General features: G+C 42.1%; 1 protein-coding gene across 2 annotated transcripts in view; it reads left to right on the top strand.

Annotated features, from left to right (window-relative positions):
* The first annotated feature begins 2,967 nt into the window (after positions 1 to 2,967).
* The window catches only part of LOC106818553 (omega-agatoxin-Aa4b-like), a 62,390-nt gene continuing 44,279 nt past the window's right edge, over positions 2,968 to 21,078 (top strand). Inside the window, exon 1 of one of the 2 annotated variants that reach the window (XM_014823343.1) lies at positions 2,968 to 3,042. The gene's annotated coding sequence lies outside the window, so the exon portion shown is untranslated. Of the gene's footprint in view, positions 3,046 to 21,078 lie in introns of both variants that reach the window. The other variant, XM_014823281.1, reaches the window with a different exon arrangement.

The raw sequence follows: 21,078 nt of genomic DNA, 5'->3' as shown, positions 1-21,078 counted from the left end.
CGAAGCCATTGGTTTACGTTGATTAGCCTGGTCATCCGCGCGCGTATCGATGGTCTGATGTAATGTCAATCACGGTTGGCATCGCGACGCTAACGGCGTAGCATCACCGCAACATGTTTACCCAATGGTACGGCGTATAATTGTTACGGTGTACTACAGCCGATCGTGCTAACGTAACCCTTGGTGACTCGCAGCTAGATCGATCGATCGTCATCGCATTTTCGGACTAGCTTGCTTGCGCGTAAACCCGCGCGTGGGTTGGTATGATGGAAATAATTATACTAGTTAGACTAGTGTCTGTATATATATTTCTATGGCTGGTGTCTTCACTGGTCGATCTGTGCCCCGCGTGGTGTGAAGACGAGCCATCAGAAGTCAACCGCGGAAGAAGCCTATTGAGAGTTTGTTGTTTGTTTTTCTCGTGAGATATGATGCAGTAAAGCGTATATCCGTTATTGATAGGCATACACCGCTGATAATTGCATTGCACGGATCTCTCGGTAGATTCAGTTAGAGTTGCGACAACTCGCAATTAGAAGCCATTTTGTTTTCAAATGGACACGCGCCGCTGCCGCTCAAGTACAGCGCTGTATGGATACGCGGTGCAATTATGTAAGATGCCAGCCATTATAAAACAGTATATAATCATCCCAGCAACATCTTCCAATAAAATATAGAATTTAAAATTTTTTGTATTCATATATGAGACATTTATAGCAGTTTTATAGACATTTTTCCTGTACCAGAAAACTAGAGTCCCTCTGTAGAGACTCTATTTTTATCTATATAGAAGGACTCTAGACTCAGTGCGATAGCGCTGCCTCCTATCGGTATTTTATCTTATCTCACCCCACGGGAATCTTATACGAGAAAGCGGCAGATTCTATTCTATGCTGTTTGTCAATCAATTTTGTACGCTGACCTGCCCAGACGCGAACGTGAGCGTGTGAGTGAATTGAAGTGATACATATGAGAGTCTTCAGGGAATTCTTGCGCGAATATAAGGCGATAAGGTTTTTCTCGAACACGGAGATCGGAAAGGGGGCAAGTGGCGATGAACGTGACCGGCTTTGTATATATCGCGTTTCACATGCACACGGCGCACGTGAGTATTGCAATTATTATTAACACATCGCACGAATAGTGCTTCCGTGTGTTTGCTTCTCGGACAACTAATATCGGCGTTAATTAATAAATATAATGATATAGATATCATTTACTGTTAACAAAGTGAGAGTTAATATAAAGAGTAAACTATAGGCAAGGCAATCAGATTATGATATTGCATTCATTTTTCGCTTTACATTTTTATTAATAATTACTAAAGTTAAAACTTTTAAAACGGGGTTTTAACATATAATACACTGTGAAATCGGCACATCTGCCGTTGATTAATATGAGTTATTAGGCCGCTTATTAGGTGAATACAGGCACCGTTCCCAAATGGGATGTAAGTACTACCTGGGTATTAGTTAGAATCTAATGTATTAGTATATGATGCGTTCTATAAAAGAGTTAACACTAAGGTAAAACTACATTTATGCGCTGCAATACTTTAGCATTGACAATGCTTACCAATTTCTGTTACGTACCTGCGAGAGTGAGAAACCAGAATTGGTGACAACAAAGAAAAGTATCCAGAGCAGGAAAGACAGAGATACAGACAGAGAGAGAGGAGAGAGAGAGAGAGCGAGAGAGGGAGGGAGAGAGCGCGAGAGAGAGATAGAGAGGCAGAGGGACGAAAGACAGATAGAGAGATATAGAGAAATGGACAGCGAGCAAGAGGAAGAGAGAGAGAGAAAGAGAGGGAGAGAGAGAGAGAGAGAGAGGGCGCGCGCGAGAGAGAGAGAGAGAGAGAGAGAGAGAGAGAGAGAGAGAGAGCGCGGTTCGATTTGAGCGAGGGAGACAGCGAGTTCTACAGAAAGCTCTTATTATTCTAGCGGCGAGTCAGCGGACATTTATATTTGCACAGGGAGCGCAGTAAGTAATACATTACACAGACGCGTGAGTCTAGTGCCACTAGTCCCACGCAACAGAAAGGGAGCAAGGAAGACAGGAGAAAGAGAGAGAGAGAGAGAGAGAGAGAAGAGAGAGAGAGAGAGAAGAAGAAGAGAAGAGGGGGAAGAGATACGTGAAATTGGGGGATTACATGACATTTTATTGTTTATTTTTATTTTTAATAATATTTCGTATTTGGTGAAATGAGTTTACAATTTAGTCATGTCATTAAGTCAAATCCAGTGGCGGCACTTAACGTAGACGGCATGGAGAACATCTAAAAATGAAAATAGAAACACACTGCGTATACCCTAATACGTTAAATTCGTAATCACAAACAGGCTGCCACAACTCTTCATATATATATACACTCCAAGCGTTCAGTGACGCACGCGTGCACATAAAACCAAACGTACACAACACACACAACACACCACAACACCCGCAAAACACACACGGCGCCACGCACGCCACGCACGCAACGCATATACACACACCACAACTCACGCACGCACACGGCACGCAACGCACGCACGCACAACACACACACACAACACACACACAGCCACACACACACACACACACACACGGCACGCACGCACGCAATACGCCACAACACACACACACACACACACACACACACACACACACTCACGCGCACACACACACAACACACACGCGCAGCGCGCACGCAACCGCATTTCTTCCACAGAGATATAAACAGCCACTTGAGCACTAGCAGCGCGTAGGCTACGACACTGTCACAGCATACGATACGATGGGAAGCCAGCGAGGGGCTACGCTATGCACGCATGCGCGTCAGCAGTGCGGCGCCCACGCGTGAAGCCATCAATAACGCGCGGGTGGCGGCGGCGGCGGCGGCGGCCGCGCACCGCGCATAATATAGGCAACACATCGCCGGCACAAGTGCAACACCAAGCTGTCAGCACGTTCTCAGTGGCCCGTGTAGCATCGCCGAGTCGATCGAAGATCTCTCGCTCTCCGAGATTCCACATCTGACACGGGACGTGGTCACACTACAGACAGTAAGCAGATGAGTGCTGAGCATGCTGCGAGTTTTCGTGTGGTGTTGTATGTTGTATATAATCAGGCGCGACCGAGCTAGTTCGTATTGGTGCAAGGCTTGGAATTAGCTTGCATGCACTACGATTCTCTGTTTGCTGCTTTTCCGCCCGTCCTTCTGTCCGACATTCGTCCGTCCCGTCTGTCTGCCTTCTCTCTCTCTCTCTCTCTCTCTCTCTCTCTCTCTCTCTCTCTGTGTGTGTGTGTGTGTGTGTTGTGTGTGTGTTGTGTGTGTATGTGTGTGCGTGCGTGCGTGCGTGCGTGGTGCGTGGCGCGCGTGTGCGTGTGTGTGCGTGCGTGCATGAATCTCTCTCTGTCTCTTTCTCGCGCGCTCTCTCACTCTTTATTTCTCTCGCGCTCTCTTTCTCTTTCTCTCTCTTTCTCCTCTCTCTCTCTCTCTCTCTCTCGTTGCTCTCTCGCTTTCGCCCTCTTTCTCTCTTCTCTGTCGTGTTCTCTTTTCTCTCTTCACTGTCCCTTTCCTTAACTCGCTTGCTCTTGCCCCTGCACTATTAACTCGCAGGGGTATCAGCAACTCTGACAGAACAAAGAACATTGGGAAATCTGCTTATCAATATTCTTTTTAGAACATATATAAATGAATTATTGCCATCGATGGAATAATTGACATACTGAATGTTGTCAACTTTTAGTCTATCGCTATCTCGCTCCTATCTTTATTTTTCCCTTCCCGTGTTCTTCCTATTAAAGTAATTTTATTCTAGTTTTTTACTTTCCTATTCTAGGCTTTTCTGATTCTTTTATAATTTCTTTTGTCCTCGTTTCATTTTTAATATATACTTTTATTTCTAGCATTTTCTTCCTTCGTTCTATTCTTCATTCTTTCGTTATTTCATTATTTCGATGTCATTTTCCCAATTAACCACATGCAATTTTTCTCGTTCCCTCGCGGATTAACGTAGTTTTAACGCCAGCTCTATAGAGAATATTGAAATTATGTCAACTATACATTGACGCAGGTCACCGACATCGCCATATGTTCACTTGTCGTTTAATTCCTATCGTAACGTCATAAACACAAAGAAGAATCAAGGTTTCCGAATCGCTGAGAGATGCAGATGCGTGCGAGTAATAATCGACGAGCGTTTATAGAGGATGCTCGCAGAATTCATCTACTTGTCCGTGTAATTACCCTTCCTATGCAATATTCGCGTGAAAACATTGTCAGGCTTTCTGTAAAACTAACAATATCCCGGAATGCCTAAGGGAATTATCTCGTAATCATAAACATGTCGCTTCGGCATCTGATCGCATGTAAACCAGTCGTAAAAGACAGCATAGGACGCAAAATAGCAGCGGAAAATGACGTCAAATAGCGGGTGAAGAAATTTCCTCGTGATGAAAGTGTTAAATATTAGATTCCGACTATGGGCGGCAGAATTCATGCGCGGGCACACGAACACGAGTGGCGATCTTGCTGACACCTTTTTATCACATATAGTCCTATGTGGCATTCGACCCTTTCCCTTTGCTGCTAATTAATAAATACTTTCGGCGAGTTATGACTTCATATGCAAACAGCTGGTGCCATATATTTTCAACAAATTATTTACGCACGGCAGCTTTCCACGTGCAGTAATAAAAATTGTAGTGGGTATTCATGTGTGCCAACATATAAAGTGGCATTAAGGTTGTCGATCAGAGAAAGCAAAAAAATAATAACTCCGAGTAAGCATAAGCACTTGTTTTCGCCATTATCCGGCCATAAGTCACGTGCAAACAGTCTAACGCAAAAACGTTTAACTTCATTCATAATTTCTCGGCTGCGTAATAGTAACGGAAATGCTGCTAAAGTCACAGCAACCAAACGTTCTGCACTGCCTTAACGACCGTAATCAAACAGTATTGTCGACGATTGATCTCAGCATACACGTACGATCGATTAGGCGCTAGAGAGTGAGACGGGGGACGCTGACGCCTTAGCGCCTAACCAGAACGTAACGACAGCAAATCCATCTTGTCCGCAAACGTCGCGAATTTCAAACACTGGGCTGACCTGCGAAAATACGCGACGTAACGCGCGAACGAGAAAGCGATGGTATTGACGATGACTCGCTATATAGTCCCCGCCGCACGTGCGTCAATTTTCACTTGAAAATTGCTGCATTTACCGTCGACGTTTTCCTCGCGCCGTGTATAGGGTAGGCTAGTCACTGGGAACCTGTCAGCTCCGCAGAAAAATATAAAGCTACAAAGAAAGCAGGTGCGTGTGAATGTGCGTGTGAGTGCATTAAAGGTAAGGAGAGACAATGACCGCACTGCAAAAAGAGAAAGAAAGAAGGAAGGGGAGAATGAGAGGAGAAGCGACAGAGAGAGAGAGAGAGAGAGAGAGAGAGAAGAGAGCGAGCGAGAAAGAGAGAGAGAGAGATCGACAGAGAGAAAGAACGCGATAGAGTGAGAGATGGGACGAGAAAAAGAGAGATAAATAGACAGATAGATAAAATAGTGAGTGTGTAAGACAGTGAAAGAGAGGGAGAAGCGAGAGATAGATATAGAGACGGGGTGAGAGAGGGAGGGAGAAAGGGAAGAAATTGCGCAGGCAATAAAAAAAACACGAGTGGATGTTTAATAAATTTCGTAATTTAAATCATCGATAACCGCCCACGAAGAAACTTCTTCAAATTTTTACAATATGAGGTTCAACGAGACGCAATCATCGCGCATAACATCGTTTTCTTTGTCAACATCATTTGCAAGTACACTAACCGGCAAGAAATGCGTAATAATGATGTTCGTTGTGCCGGCTGACGTTCACACACGGTATAGTACAGTATTCAGTTCAAGTAACTAACGCGAAATTTAATAATAAATAGGCGATGGCATTTATGAGCGGCACGCGCGAGTGCCGCCCCTGTTACGGAGAGAAACTGCACGGAGTTTCTTTGGCATGCATGGGCGTTCGAGATTTTCGCGTGTTTGCCGTACATTTCAGACTTTTGGGCCACGCAGCCTCTACGTGCAAAATTTAGCGTAATTTCTGTTGTATGCGCAGAGCGCCGTATACGGGGGAGAGGTGCCCACATGCCAATTCCAGCTCGTTTCGCACGTTCGATTTCTTACGTCTCGAATTGATTATCGATCCACGCCCGCCGTGACAAACGTGTGTTTTTTGTTACCGGGTTTTTTGCTCACGGGTAACCATTCTATCTGCTGAGATGATTGGATTTGCTGTTACCACACCTGTTCCCTCGTGGATCGTGCTAGCTATATTTCATTTATATCAATCTTCGCAGCTTCCAAAAATTATTGCCCTCAAATCAACTCTAATAACTTTTAGCAGGTTTTCAAGTAAAATAATCACTGCGGGTAGCAAAGCTACTTCATTGTAATGGCCATGGGTATTATATTCTCAATAAATATTACCAGGGAAATTTGGAATCATTGGAATCATTGGTGATCATTTGGTGATCATGTGGTGATGGATTTTTCCGTATAGGGCATGATATCAACAAGTACATTAGTTTTTCGGTGATAAATATATTTCACAAGTCCGCGCCAGCCAATTATCGAAGTCTAAACATTTATTAATATTAATAATAATAATCTTGTTCTTATTATCAAATGTCATCATCATCATTATTAATATTAATCTTATATGTCTGATAGGATATTTATCATCAGAATATCTCCCTGGACAATTGACCTAATGAAAATGCACAAACAACCATCAAGCAAACTAAATGCACTTAAAAATATATATACAACCATTTAAAAATATTAAAAATTTATATTCAATATGAGGCGATTTTGATCACGACGATATAGTACAAAGCAATGAATTAATTGATACTAGAAATAGTTTGTTACTACAATGACTCCATAAAGGTGCATCAGATTCGAGCCTTTGCATACACGCGGACTTTTAGACAGACGAGTTTTCAATGTATCGTATGTTCATTCACACGGACAGTAGCATTTCGAATGCATTTTGACATGAATTATTTACCTCTAGCACTTCACGCATTATTATCTGAGACACATAGCAGATTTTTGTTGTAATAGAACGTCTGTCTTTGCTTTTGTTTTTGATCATCGCAGCTGATATTTGTATTATTTAGTCGGCATCTGCGACGCCAGTTCCACAGGTAGCGCGAAATTTTAAATGTCACGTAATCACCAAGTGAACGCTGATTGATCAGTTGAGTGAGGCGAAACTATCTATAATTTGTGCGTCCTAACGCATACGGCCGACGTTCTGACGTTGAGACAAAACATTTATATGTGATTTATAAATTTATCGCGTTCGATCGCAACAACTGTTTGCAGACAAAATGGTTTGTGTTTCGCTTCCCCGCCGCGCACCGATTTTCGTTGAAAAGCAAATATTTTTGTTCTCTTGCGACAAACGCTTGCAGTGTACGTTAGACGTAATTAATCGAACCTTCTTCTCTGATAGACGGTTACAGCTTGTTGGAAATTTTTAAGCCCTGTGGGAAAGTACTTTTGGCTAGCATCTAAACCCTCGGAAGCATTGTCTCCTCGCACGCATACAAAATATAGGGACAAAACTATTATCTTTTACACACCTCTTTTCTCGCTCACCCTAACGCTTGCTATCGTTATCTAGCTAGCCTCCTCCCTCTCTCCTTCCTCCACCTATGCGCTTCCTGATAATCACCGCGGCACTAGCAATTAAACACACACACACACACACACGCGCGGCGCGCGCGCTCGCACACACACACACACGCGCGCGCCAACCACACACACACACACACACACACACACACACACACACACACACCACACACACACCTCACACACACACACCAGACACACACACACCACACACACACACACAACACACACACACACACACACACATCCCCCCACATACGCATCCCTTTACAACCAATCCACGCCATACGTACGCGTGCACTCCTATTCACCCAAACGAGCAAACAGTAAACTCATACACACAGACACGGGCAGACAGGTACGCTGGCACAGGCAGACACGCGTGCTCCCTATAACCATTGCTATAAGGTCGATCTTGCGTGCGTGCAGTGTTATCTAAGCTCACACCACGCATCGCACACACGCGATGTTTTCCCGTCAATACATGTCAAGTATGGCATTGCAGAGAACAAATAACGGTTATTATAATTAATCAAAAGATAAACGTTATTGCATATTATATTTAGGCGTAACAGATCTACACGCGTACACAATTTCCAACAAAACCCAAATACTATACATATAGATAATAAATAGCATATACATATAAATAAAATCGGTATATATATATTATATATACCTTATATTATATGCCTGCCAAAATATACCAGATTGTAATGTGTGCTCAGCATGTCACGTGCCCGCTTAGCGGTGCTGCCACCTAGCATAATCGCTTCCCCGCCAAAAATGGCCACCGCGGTCTGTTTTAAAAGAAGATATGAACCAGTAGACGAGGACAGTATATTGGATATTTAAACCACACTGAATGAAATAAACGTCTTTTCCCTGCGGCTGGATTTTACTTGCATTTGGCATTACAAACAAATGCTGCGAAAATTCAAGATATTTAAGTCCTTGCGCGCATTTTCAAAATATCTCTGCGGATTGTTATCATCTACGAAAAACAGGTAATGGTTATTGAATTATTAAAGCAATGTTTGATTTCCTATTCACGCTTATAAATCACAGAAAGACTAAAATTAGTATTGGAATTCGTCTTTCTTCTCATTTTTGTCTTTATCATTCTTCTTCTTGTCCCACCGCTCACCAGTCAGGCCTAGTAATAGTATAATTTAATCTTACTTTTACATATAGTAAAGCAATTGTTTGCCGGATGCTCCGGGCAACATGAGATTTGTTGTCCTCAACAATCAAAAACCAATATCAGTCCAGGGAATCATTGATTTTCTAGTGCCCACAAACCTCCGTTCTCACAACCCAACAATAATTATATAAATAATATTATATATATATATATATATATATATAATAATTATAATATATATATATATATATATATATCTTTCCTCTCTTTCTCTCTCTCTTTCTCTCTCTCTCTCTCTCTCTCTCTCTCTCTCCTCTCTCTTTTCGCTTTCTCTCTCTCTCTCTCTCTCTCTCTCTATGACATTTAAAGCGCCGGATTGAAGTAACACGTCATGCACTGCCGTGTAGATCCATGAATGCATTACGCGATAGATGTACTGCATGCAGTTCCCATCCCTTGCTGCCACGTACGTTGTTAGGCAGAAAACACGAGAGCTATCGCACAGACACTCGCGATAACGTATACGCCGCGAAAACTGAAATTGCGCATAAAACGGGTGTGTCTGCAAAACGGACATTCAGATCGACTATGCTACTCACTGCGTGTGCAGTTCGTGTTGTATTTAGATAATAAAAAAACGGTGCCGTTGTCGTTTCATATCGAGAAAGGAATCGACAGGAGTTACACATCTGTCCATCTTGTACATCTTACGCGAACATTTCATTCGCGAGTGAAACAATCGAGCAAACGCCTCGTTACGTTCATACAGCAATTTCGCTGTTTTTTTCTTACAACACGAAAACGCAAGATTGCGAATCTCAGAGGCACAATACTCGATATACTGCTGGGGCACGAGCACATGAATTCTATACCGAAGCCGCAGCATTCTCGAGTTTCCGCAAAAACAATTAAAAGAGAAATAACGACGTAGCAACGCGAGAACTCGTACGTCTTCTTCGGAGCTCCAATTCAAATTTCTCAAAACCGTAAAACATTTTACATCCTGGTGGGGGGCGCTGCTAATTAACACCGCCTTGCGCTTGTCATGGTCCCGCCGACGCCGACGCCGACGTATGTTTTTCCGCCGACGCGAGCCAGACGTGCCAGTCGCGTCGCGACGGCGGCGGCGGCAGCACAGTATCATATCAAATAACGGAAATTCTGCCCCGAGAATGCTTGCCGACTACTCTCGCAGCGCTGCGGCTATCTCCCTTCATATATATGTAGACGTGGCTATCTTCGTATATACATACATATATATATATATATATATATATATGTATATATACTTGGCTTTGTGTGCGCGCCGGGCGTTGGGTAAACGTCCACCACCGGCACGCTTGTCCTGCTCTGTAGCTACACATATATTTGTCGAGGGTAATTCCACTTCGTGATCGAGGCGTGTGTCGGCGTGTGTCGGCCATTCCCGCTGGGAGATAAAACTCGTGACGAACTGTCGTTTACTTAGCGGCGGGGATAGCGCGTTTTAAATGTCGCACGCCGCGCGTCGCCCCAAGCACGACTCGAATGTCATCGTCTCGACAGCGCATGCGACGAGGCCCCCCCCATCTCTCTTTCTCGTCCCCCTCCCCTCCACCTCCCTCCTCTTTATCGCCCTCCCTTCCACCTCTCTCTCCTCCACACCCATCTCCGAAAACCTCCCTCCCCTCTTCCTCTCTCCCCCTCATCCCCTTCCCTTCCCTCCACCTCCCTCCCCTCCATCTCCCTCTCCGAAAACCTTCCCCCTTCACATCCCCTCCCCTCACCCGCGCGAACGACAGCTATAAGTATAATGTCAAACGCTCAAAAGCGACAAGAATAGCGTCGTCCTCGTCTCCGTCATCGTCGTCGCTAATGCGACCATATCGGTTACGCGACGGGTGCGTTTCAAACGCGACAACGTTTCCGACGAAATCCGACTTGAAAGCAGACGCCCGTATCACGCTTTGCGCACCATATTGTATCGCCGTCTAGTCGCACGAGTCGTCGAAAGAATAGTCGCTGGGAATCGTATGTCGTTCATTTTAGTGGCGATAGGCGTTTTCTATAGTTCGTAGCAGTCAGACGGTGGTTAAATATAACAGCGAAGGCCATCTACGCCGGGTGGTATGAATATGTAAACACGAAACAATGAACAAATAAGAAAAATAGAACAATATACGGTGAGATAATATTCATAATTTGACATAGTAAAGCGACTTATTACGAAGAAGAGCGCGTACGAGATTATACATCGTCTCGGTCATTACAGGAACCTGGCAATGACATTTCATTAACGAATTATAGCGCAACGTAAGTGAGCGTTTCTTGGTTTAATGATCCTGATTACTGGCAACACGGTATGCAATATACGCTAGGCATGCATAATATACGATAGACGTACATAATATATGCTAGCCGTACATAATATACGATAGCCGTACATAATATACGATAGACGCGTATACAATACACGACAGGCGTACATGATATACGGCAGGCGTGCATGATATACGATAGGCGTAACGTACTGGCTCTTTGCTACAGCGGTCTTTCTGTTCTTGGACATTTATCTTCTTCTGCAGAGCATAATTCCATCAGGAGTTCCGCAAGCATGCTGCGTTTAGATTAGGCGTCCCCGATGAACAATTATGCTGATCGCTTTCGTTTTGCTCGTTTAACATGCTTGCGCGGCGTCTCGCTGCGATTTCAAGCACTTTCATCACGATGACACACGTGAATGCGCATATATATATATAGCGGTCATGTAATTGTAAGAAGTGTGTAAGAGCTCAAGCGCGCTCGTGGGCACATGAATACGCGGACTGTAAGTACTAAGTACGAAGTAAGTAAGTAAGTAAGTAAGTAAGTAAGTAGTAAGACAAAGTACTAAACGCCGGCAGTCAAGTGTGCGAGAGGTCACTATACGTGGTCGGTTGCTGGACGTTACGTCATCGTTACGTGGTTAGTTCATCGTTACGTCACCGCTGTCGCCGTTACACATCCACGCATCATTCGAGCGAAGTGTGCGAGAGGTCACTATGAGGTCAATTGCTGGACGTTAGATCATCGATACGCTGAACGATAAGTCGCCGTTGCATATACACGCGTCATTCGAATGAGAATCGATACAAGAGATCGAGAACTCTCGAGATCTGTATATATACCGTTTGTATATGCGTGCGCGTAGACGCATATTATAACCAGCAGTAAATAATCAAAAAATTTTGATTATTTACTCGTGATATACCCACAATTAATCCTGATATAGTCAAAATTGCTCCTGATATATAACCACAATAATTTATGTGATTATATATTCCTAATGTGACCACAATTAATCTTAATAAAATCACAATTACTCCTGATATAATCACAATTAATCTTAATAAAATCGCAATTACTCCTGATATAATCACAATTAATCCTAATGTAATCACAATTTGTGATTATTTACTCCTGATATAACCAGGGTTATTGTTCAGCGCGGTGACGTGCGGCTATGGAGACGTCTTGATGTACATTCTCGCCTACGTCCAGTGCATACAAAATATACTGAGAAAACTACATTTGCAACGATCCTGTCGACTGTCTAGACTGTTCACTTTGCGTTGACCGCCGAACGACCGAATGACCATTTTTTGCTAGATCCGGTGTCTGCTGAATCGAATGCGTTACTACCGCAGCACAGCATAGACACAATTCCGATAACATCGTAAAACCTGTTACAAACATAGAAATAATATTAGTTTGACTAGTGTTACTAGTTAGACTAGTTATATACTAGTGTCTCTATTATATATTTCTATGGTCACAGACGTCGACACCTGTGTCTCATTCACTTCTACATAATCTTTCCTAGACACACGCATGTTACGTGTATGTGTATGTGTGCGTGTATGTGTGCGTGTATGTGTACGTCGTGCACGTGTACGTGCATGTGTACGTGTATGTGTACGTGCATGTGTACGTGTATGTGTACGTGGTCGAGGCGCGTGCACTCAAGCAGCCATGCTTGGCTTCACCGTTTGCTTAGATTAGCTTAGAGATTATGGTCGCTAACCGTGCGTATACCCAGGCCCGTACTGCCCCTGTTAACACGGAGCCGCATTCACAACGCACTCGCGTATGACAATAGCATATACATTCTATTCGCTATTCAGCTTCTGCACTTTGTCGATTTCAGTCTCACTCTGGGTATCATGAGCCGCTGTGAGTCATGTATACAAAGAAATATGCTATAAGAGCAGTGTTGTATAAAGCATCAGGTAATATGCGTTGTAACATCATGGCGTGCGGCTTGTACCAAGCGAACAGCTTATTGCATGCAAGTGATAACGATCCTGTCTAGAGGTAGGATTGTGTGTATATGATCAAGAGCTAATAATACCTATGGTATTATTAGCTCTTGATATGATGGATAGTCACGTTATACTTAGAAACGCAGATAGCGAGATGGCAGGTTTATTACACAGCAAGCGTAAAAATTACAATTTCAAACACAATATCATCTGGCAATATGAAGTTGAGATTGACGATAGTTGCATACATATATATATATATATATATATTGTGGTTATGTGGACGAGAACATTCATCATTATTACACTAACTCGATGGCAAGGCAGCGTGTTTAATATACCGCATCCATTGTTGGTGAGAACCGCTCCGTCTCCGGTGGCACGGTGAACACTCGATTCGTGGAAACGGACGTTGAACGCATTGAGTGACGTTCACCGCGTCTCTTGCCGTTCAAATTTCGCAATGTGCAGCGGCGATTTTGGGGATTCGGCTCTCAAGCGATTTTTGAAAATGTGTGATATAATGTAAGATGCCGGATGTGCGTTAGATGAAGGACGCGATATATATACGTAACGCTATATATAGTTTCGTGATAAGTAAACAAGGCAAGGATACTTCTATAACATGTAATATATAATGTGGAAGTAACTCTCTGGTCGCCATAAGCTATATATGTTAGCGGACGAATAGGTCTATATTGGTCATGGATAGAGGAGAAAATTATGGACTGACGGCATAGAATAAGGCTGACCATGGTGACAACATCCTGGCGGCGACGCCGCTGAGTTTGTCAATGCAAGTCAACCCACAACTTCCTCAAAAATGTACTTATGGCTCGCTCGTCACGCGTGATTTCATCCACATTTTACTAACCCTTTTTTCTCGACGCCTCCGTCGTTTGCGAAACATGGCGATTTAAAAACAGACGCGGAAATAATTACGCATACTTAAATATTAGCACGCCGGCCATGCTGCCCGGAATCATCTCAGCTGTGAAAATATATATGAGCGATGAAAACGAATCCGTTGGTGCTTTTCTACGCACAGGTTTCCGCTATACGCCCACTTGTGCAGCAATAACGCCGATCGAAATGCAATTATTGCGAGATAACTTCTCGTGCATTTCTTTGAATTTATAGCCCCCGCGCAGCCTGAGCAATATTTATGACGACTCCGATGTGACACGAAGCGCTTTTACGCGTCGTTACGAGTGTCGCGTTACTCGGTCGCTTGACCGATGACTTGACCGATGATCGTGTCTTGACCGTGCCACCTGACGACAACAGTTAGGTAGATTGCGACTAACGTTTACCGACTCGGATTGCTAAACGATTCTCGATACCCTGGAATTTACTCTAGATCTCGAGCGCTAAAATAATTATAGTCATCGATCAGTGCATTGACACTGACTGCCGCCGCGTAACTACGCTGCGATATTGCTTTTTACATTTTATTGCAGGTAGTCGTTGTCAGTTCAATACAATCACACAAACGCTCTAATCGCCATCGCAGTCATTTCGTGTGCCTATATACACATAGATTTGCGACTATAGACTCGGCGATCGCAAAAATCCACGACGAATTTATCGATTCTTTACCACAGCTATATGTCGAATACGACATAAATGTCTTTCTTTTGGTGCGTATCAGTATGCGTCATACGGGAAGACAGGTTCTCTTTATATATCACATTCTTACATGCGTCACATTTACGATACAGGCATCTCTGTATCTCGGCTATTCTCATGGACGTGTATGTCTTTGTTTCACGGGAGGTCGTCTATAGTAGGTCCGTTGTACTCAGAGAAACACGTATCGACCACTTTCTCTACGCCCGGATACCGAAACCAATTCCACATTGTCACTCCTAGTTGCTACCAGACAATAATATCACATAAAGTGATACATCTGACTCGAAATATTTGCTGACAAGTAGCGACATGGCATCGTATGGAAAATGTATTTGAGGGGGCATATAACGTTCGTTCGCTCATTTCAGGGGTCATTCAATTGACCACTTTCAGCTATACCGCGGTATTTCCAATTGCTCACTTGAGTCGCTATATGAATAGATTCGTGCTCTTGCTGTCACTTCAAGTGGCGTGCCGAGTTTTAGCATATCAACAGATTGCCTACTTATACCATACTTATAGTATGACCTAGCTCGGACTAACGACGATTCAGACTTCGTCGACAGCAGACTGATCATGATCCAGCAGCGATAGCGAGTGGGGTCTAATCGACACCCTGTGCATGTTTGCGAGATCTCGCGAGACAGTTGCTGTAATCATTGGGCTCGAAAGCAACATCTTTCGCAAACAAATGAGAAATTAATATTGCTATTCCGCAAGCTGTGGAGAGCGTGGTCGGATGCGCATGCGCGTGATGCACGCGAGGTTGTGGCTGGAAGAGAAGTAAAACACACACGCACGCACGCACGCACGCACGCACGCGCGCGCACACACACACACACACACACACACACACACACACACACACACACACACACACACACACACATTGCCGCACCTACGCTCGTTCTAGTGAATCAATTCTCGTGTGTGGGCGAGAGACAGAAAAGGCACAGAAAACGCTTTCAACGATGAGAAACAAGAATGTCGAACGACCAAACGAAAAAATTTCCGTTTTATTATTTAGCCAAAGTAGAATCAGTAATGTTCTAGCCGCTAGCATTTCGAGCATAATGCCACACACTGTTTTACAGTGAGAAGGAACGTAATATAAAGTTATTAGAAAATATATATAAATATATATATAGACGAATGAAAACACGGCGATAGTCGGTTAAAGCAGTACTTGGATAACATTTTATTAAAAACAAATCAATACTATTCCAAGCTACTGTGTTCATAATTTCTCTAAAAGCTAGCATATATAAAATCAATCACCCAAACAAAGGCCCGCCGAACGCTCAAGGTCCATAAGAATGCATTTCAAATGTTGCGATACCAATTATCTACTATAAATGAAATCGACTGGTATTAAAATTTAGTCCCAACCGTACATCAAATCGCAGCTCTCTCTCTCTGCAGTTCACAAGCGATGTCTTTCAACGTTATCATAAGCATTGGTATTCTACATTTTGTGGTATTCTCGCGCATATACAGTCAACCCTGTGCTAACGGCCACCTCTATCTAATGGCCTGCAACCTATCTGTAAGGTCGTTTGTCGTTTAAACTCGTTTGACTGTAAATGTATATAAACCCGGTAAAAAATCTCCGATCACTCGCCTACCATCTATCATAATTATATAAGAACGACATTCTTGCTGACGAAGTGCAGGAACGTACACATGTACAGCGATCAATACGGCCTGATGCCATTTTCCCGAGTGTGCTTTGCCATATTATGCTTTACGCCCAATTAGTGGTCAAAACTGCGACTAAGTATTAATGTTGCCTTAATTATGCACGATTTATTATTTCGTATAAAGCACAAGAAATGTTTCCACGACTTTGCAATAATAATGCATTTTTTAAACATCTTTAGAGTATGGTGGCCGAGATGGCTACGGATATTTTTATTATATATTTTTAATTCATTTTCATTTCAAATTCATTTTTATTTCAAATTCATTTTCATTTCAAATTCATTTTTATTCCAAATTCATTTTTATTCCAAATTCATTTTCATTTCAAATTCATTTTTATTTCAAATTCATTTTCATTTCAAATTCATTTTTATTTCAAATTCATATATATTTCAAATTCATTTTCATTCCACATTCTTTTCATTTCAAATTCATTTTCGTTCCAAATTCATTTTCATTCCAAATTCATTTTTATTTCAAATTCATTTTCATTCCAAGTTTATTTTCATTCCCATTCCAAATTCATTTTCATTTCAAATTCATTTTCATTCCAAATTTATTTTCATTCTAAATCCATTTTCATTTCAAATTCATTTTCATTCCAAATTTATTTGCGAGAACAAATCGCGGTGGCCGAGATGGCTACGGATATTGGGGGGGGAGGGCGGAGTGACGTCCCTTCCCGTTAGTGGGACTCAACAAAGGGGTTGCTAACAACCAAAGGGGGTGCTCAACAAGGGTGTTGCTATCCCCCGGGCGTGGAGGGACAGTCACGTGATACAGTTGACGTATACTTCAAAACTTAACAGTAACAATAACCCTAACTCCAACACTAACCCTAACACTAAATATCTCTATATCGGATATCTATATATATGGGGGTGTCATCCACAAAAATTAATCTATGGTTGTGGGAACAGATATCATGATGCAAAAACCCTAACCCTAACCCTAACCCTAACCCTAACCTTAATCCTAACCCTAACCCTAACCCTAACTCTAACCCTAACCCTAACCCTAACCCTAATCCTAACTCTAACCCTAACCCTAACCCTAACCTTAACCCTAACCCTAACCCTAACCCTAACTCTAACCCTAACCCTAACCCTAACCCTAACCAAAGGCCAGCTGGCACATGATAGTATCGCAGCGTCTGTTAGTCTGTACAACAATTTCGACTACGGCAATACAACTGTAGGAAAACATTCAACTGCGTTGGTAATACATGGCAATGCGCATAGAAATAACTAGTTAAACGTATTTCTATGTATTTCTGTGGCAATGCGATGAGCGTAGCAGCTGAACCGCAACTAGCGTTTTCTCGACCGCAATTCATTTCAGATACTAGTTAGACGTATTTCTATAATGAGGTGAGCGTAGCAACCGAACCGCAACTAGCGTTTTCTCGACCGCAATTCGTTTCATTCGTCTAACCGTTTATATACATTCGCATCAGCACTAGCTAATGAAGTGCTATTCAGCGAGATCATATGGATTATTTTGTTGACGCACCATGCTGCACGCACGTTCCCATCTAAATATGGTGCATGCACGCGGGTTATGTTCTTATACCTACACGATAGCGTAAAGGAAACGAAATTGGCTTAAATAAAGAAAAGCGTATTTCCTAAAAAGACAACGTCGTGTCTCAAAACAGCCCGGTGGACTGTGCTACTTTTTGAATATCAAACGCGCGCGCACTATTGGCTTTTCCGGCTTTTCTTGTCTATGTAAATAGCTTCCGACACTGACGAAGTGTCCGCCTAGCCCGCTTCAATTTCAAGTGACATCAAAAATTACCAAGTTTTCTAAAGTACACAATCGGCTACCCATGAAAACTAGTGTGTTCGCAGCTGCTTTATAACCGAAAGGTGCGCTCTGACCATGACCCGGGTTATGTAACCGCAATGCGAACGTGCCTTGTAACACCGGCGCGACGAAAATTTGCACGGTCGTTTTTCCCGGTATCTAACCGAACGTCAAAAGAAAATCTTTGATTTATTTGAATTAGGTAGGCTCTGGTAGCAATTTTGTAGCAAGCAGCACCATCCTCCCATGTGATGCATGAAACAAAGGTGACGTGATAACTTGCAAACTTTACAAGTTACGCTAACTATATATATAGCAAAATCATTCGTTTTATATGATATACCGATATGGTGTATCTTAGTGAGGGATCTTAGAGAATTACACGTTTCTTACATAACTATATCGAAATAAAACAACGTCAATGTCTATAATTATGCATGCAGTCCGCATTCAGACAGCATAAAACCGTGGTAAGAAAATAAAAACATACAATGCATGCACACAGGCACATGCAATCCTTAATCGAAATAGAACTCTTTATTTAGATCTATATACGAAAACATCCATACATTGCTTATCACATTCGAAGCATGCAAACTTGAATACAAGTATAAATACAGTTTATGCATATTTGTAACTGATTTGTCTCATGAACGGGTTCAAGTCCCCTCATGCGTTTGTGGGTCTGGGATCAAACTGTTACTATGTCCGGGATGACGTGGCTGGAAGAACTTGTTCGCGTAGCAACAAATCAGGATTAAATCCCAATTGAATGCTGGTGTGGTTGGCAGTGCAAACACCGTCATAATATTTATAGTTTTGGGACACATGTTAACGGATGTTTCATCACGGTAACCGAATCTGCCTTGTGGCTACTAAACTCGACTGATCAATTTTTGATATATATATCGAAACCTCGCCGCGTAAAATATACGCGCACAAGCAATGGTACGACGTCCTACGGGCAACCGCAAGTTTTATTATGCAGTATCCTGTTCAGTGTCTTTCCACGTGTCTACTCGACATATATTCTTCAGCATTCGATGCCAGATATAGTCCTTCGTCATAAACGAGTAGGGCCTCAGGTATTAAAAGAAGCAGGTGGTTCACATCTTTCGACAAGTTGAGAAGTAGATCCTGCGTAAATACCCATGGCCTTACGAGCATTTCTCGTCACTCAGCCTGTATAAATGCGCTGTACGTGCAAATAGCAAGGAACGTCCAAGTGGCTTATCTATCTATACTATAATGAGGCTAATCTTGTGTGTCAGTGTGTGTGTGTGTGTGTGTGTGTGTGTGTGTGTGTGTGTTTGTTTGACCTTGCTTTTCTCCGTGATTTCTCACTCAATCGCGCTAACTGAAGATATATTTAGAATCACCAGGTCTTGCAGATGGTTCTGGCTGAAACAAAGGTTTAAAAAAGTTAAAAAGTAAAAAAAAAATTGTAAAAGTCCAAATTCAATCATTACGTACGTGGGAATTATTTCGCGTGTCTTTCCCGCCGCCGTAGCGTAGTCCTCCTTTACTTTTTTACTCTTTAGTATCTACTTCTGCCACTTTAGCGTTAATTTCAAAATGTAAAAAATGAATTTTACTACATTCATTAAAAATTAAAAAGTTAAAAATTGTAAAAAATTACTATTTTGTTTACTATTATTATTATTTACTACTATTATTATTTATTATTATTTTCATGTTCTTTGTATTATTTATATTATTTTTTATTGTTTGGGATTAGATGGGATGGGATGGGATCGACTGCGATGGGATCGGATCGGATCCCATGAGATGGCATAGGATGGGATGGGATGGGATGGGATAGAAGACGATGGGATGGGATGGGATGGGTGGCATGGGGTGGCATAGGATAGGATGAGATGGGATGGGATGGCATGACATGTGGTGGATAGATGGATGGAGGGGCTGGCTGGATGGATGGATAGATGGATGCATGCATGGATAGATACGTAGATAGATAGATAGATAGATAGATAGATAGATAGATAGATAGATAGATAGATAGATAGATAGATAGATAGATAGATAGATAGATAGATAGATAGATTAGATAGATAGATTAGATACATAGATAGATAGATAGATAGATTAGATAGATAGCAAGATAATAGATTTGCGGTTATTTTCTTTCAACCAAGTGTGTCCACCAACTTCAGCACCTTTTCCCCTGCTCACTTAACTAGAATTCGTCTCTTTGTTTTCTTATCCCAAAATTTTTTTTGTTTTTGTTTCTTTTCATTCTATACTAATATTAACTTCAAAACGTGTCACTTACATGAAGTTATATTTAAACGACCAAGATTTTGTGTTGTACGGCGTATTAGCTGGCTAGTAATATAAAGTTGTTTAGCAGAACTTTAGTTCGCTAACTCGCATGAACTAGAAGACTCCTCCGTCACCTAGAGGAAAACTAAAATATTTTCAGAATCCATGCACTCTGAGAGTGGTTCTGCTGAAACAAACTATTTTTTTAAAAATTAAAAAGTTAAAAAATTATAAAAATCATTCATCCAAAGATGCGGTGCGTACAGTATTAACAGCTTCCGTACGTGGAATCATGATGTATACCTGTAACGACAACATGTGGCCCTAATCTAGAACACTCCGTCTCCATATAACTCGAAATTCCGGTTCGAGTCGCGCAGCTGGAAACTTGTTTCGCCCCTTTTTTTTTCCTTTTTTCTCCTTTTACCTACCTCCTTAGTATTGAATTTTGTTTAATTGTTTTAAATTTTTTATTTCAATTTTTATTTGAATGTTCTTTTATTTTGATTTCTTATTATTTTTTACTGTTGGATTGGATGAGGATGTGGATGA

Source organism: Priapulus caudatus, unplaced genomic scaffold (genome assembly GCF_000485595.1).
Source record: "Priapulus caudatus unplaced genomic scaffold, Priapulus_caudatus-5.0.1 Scaffold2, whole genome shotgun sequence".
NCBI lineage: Eukaryota > Metazoa > Priapulida > Priapulimorpha > Priapulimorphida > Priapulidae > Priapulus > Priapulus caudatus.
Note: the sequence above shows the minus strand (reverse complement) of the source record. Positions and strands in the feature narration are given on the sequence as shown.